This window comes from Ictidomys tridecemlineatus, chromosome 14 (genome assembly GCF_052094955.1).
Source record: "Ictidomys tridecemlineatus isolate mIctTri1 chromosome 14, mIctTri1.hap1, whole genome shotgun sequence".
Taxonomy (NCBI): domain Eukaryota; kingdom Metazoa; phylum Chordata; class Mammalia; order Rodentia; family Sciuridae; genus Ictidomys; species Ictidomys tridecemlineatus.
The window spans coordinates 62,937,295-62,939,825 of NC_135490.1; the positions used below are offsets into that span (position 1 = coordinate 62,937,295).

At 44.3% G+C, this 2,531-nt stretch overlaps 1 pseudogene; it reads left to right on the forward strand.

The window, feature by feature from the left end:
* Positions 1 to 759: 759 nt before the first annotated feature.
* Positions 760 to 859, forward strand: LOC120884358 (U6 spliceosomal RNA; annotated as a pseudogene).
* The last annotated feature ends 1,672 nt before the right edge of the window (positions 860 to 2,531 follow it).

Consider the following 2,531-nt stretch of genomic DNA (forward strand, 5'->3'; position numbering starts at 1 on the left):
TGGCGGCTGGAGCCGGGAGGGGGCCGAGGAGGATGGGAGTAGATGGTGGAGGGAGGGATTCTCGGGGCCAAGTTTGAGAGGGCAGAGTTTCCTCAGCCCTAGCAAACTCCTAAGCTTAAAGAGGTTCCATTCTTCTGCTCTAGGACACGGTTGCATTGGGAATCATGCAATACTGATACTTCTGGACAAGAAGGACGGAGTTTGAAGCTCTCCTCTGTTGAAGTCAAAGCAGGTAGAGAGTGGAGAAGGTTCCTTCCTATTCTGGAACCTTCCCAGCTTCCTCCCTTTGGCAGAATACTGAATTGGGGAAGAGATTCATCAAGCCTTCCAGCCTCTAAGCAAAAACAATGATCATATTCCTCTCTCAGCATAGTTCCTGTCTGGGAGGTTGGTGCCAGCTTTGTGTTTATTGTCCCAACCCAGGAGGGTGGGGCTCAGACTAAAACAGAGGTTATATTTTGCCTTGGGCGTGAGTACACACACACACACACACACACACACACACACACAGTGTAAGAAAAGAAGAGTATAGATCCCTCCCTGCTCTCTGGCCACATTTCCTGGCCAGCTTAAAGGACTCACAGCCCATTTGCAGATCAATGAAGACTGAACAGATCATTCAGCTCAAAATGGGCCCATTCAGGCCTTTGTGCTGTGGCCCGTGGTATCATCCTTCTCTGCTGAGAGATTCTGCTAGAAATGGGGTTTACTGCCAACACTTGGAATGCCAGTATTCAGAGAGGGCATGGGGAGAGAACAGCACTCCAGCACATATACTAAAATTGGAACGATACAGAGAAGATTAGCATGGCCCCTGCGCAAGGATGACACGCAAATTCGTGAAGCGTTCCATATTTCTTAGCCAGCGTTTAGGGGTCAAGCATATGGGTTTGTCAAGATGACCTTGAGGCACAGGAGTAAGTTGCTTAAACAACAAAACAAGGTGGACCAATCTGACCAGGCTCCCCAATGAGGCCATCTGGGAGTTGGCAAGTACCCTAGAAGTTCGATGAGGACCATTTATCTTCCTTCTTCTAGAAGGAAGCCTTAGTTGTTTCACTGTGAAACAAGGGCAGCCAAGTCTCCCTCTTCACCAATCAGCTGTCTGAATCAAAGAATAGGAAAGAAGTGTCCCTCTGCCACCCCACTCACCAAATAAATCTTCCAGAAGGTTCATTCATTCTGAGTTTAGTACTAAGTGACAATAATCTGGATTTACAGAAATAAATTTATTTATCTATTCATTCTTACAGTCAAATGTCCATTAGGCAAAGAGATGTGAGTGGATGTTGGAATCGGGCAGTCATTGGCTCATATTAAAAAATTAAGGAACTTGGTTAAGGTCACTGCTGTGACAGCTTTGTAAACTCGGGCAGTTGTCCAGCCTCTTTGAGTCTCAGCTTCCACATCTGGAAAATGGGGACAAAGAATAACCTCACATCTGAAGTGACTGCAAACGGTTATATAAAGACAAAGCATGTGTTAAGACTTGGGGCTTTGCAGATTCTCCAAATTGCTTTTTCCTTTCTTCTTCTAGCTACCTACCTTTCTTCAGAAATGTCTGCAAGGGAACTTGGACTTTTGAAAAGGGGAAAAGTGAAAAGTTCATTCCCTTATTTCAAAATCTGTGTAGGTTCCTATCACTGTGTCCTGTACCTGGGCAGCTGCATGAATGCTAACATCATTAGAAATCATTCATTCCCCCACTTCCCACCACACCAAGCTGCTCATTTGGCAGTTTAGCATGGAAGAAAGAAGAGAGAATCAGAATTCAGAAGACAGACTGTTTCTGGCCTATCACTTACTAGTCACCTAATATAAGGCTTGTGAGCCTCAGCCCTTATTTTAAAAAATGGGGTAGTAGCCAAATGCAGTGGTGCACACCTGTAATCCCAGATACTTGGGAGGCTGAGGCAGGAGGATGACAAATTTGAGACCAGCCTTAATAATTTAGTGAGTCCTGTCTCAAAATAAAAAATAAAAAGGCCTAGGTGTGTAGTTCATGGTAGACCACTCTGGGCTTTAATCCCTGGTACCACAAAGTGAATAAATAAAGTGAAATAACAAATGAAAATAAAAATAAAACAAATAATAACTAAAAACAGGGGTAGTTTCTGAAGTATGAGTTTTCAGTGTGAAAGCCCGTGTGAATGCCAGGCACGTCTGTAATCCCAGCTATTTAAGAGGCTGAGGTGGGAGGATCACAAGTTCAAAACCAGCCTCAGCAAGTTATTGAGGACCAAGGTAACTTAGTGAGACCCTGTCTCAAAGTAAAAAATAAAAAGCTTTGGGGATGTGGCTCAGTGGTAAAGAACCTCAGGGTTCAGTTCCCAGTACCCCTCCAAATTTTCTTAAATAAATACATGAAGGCCTTGTGTGGCTGCAGCTTTCTCCCTGTATTTGTCAGCTTGTGCTGCTGTAACAAAATATACAAACTGGGGGCTTAAACAATGGACACCTTTTGTCCTGGTTCTAGAGTCTAGAAGTTCAAGATTAAAGTGCTGGCAGAGTTGGATTCTTCTGGGGTCTCT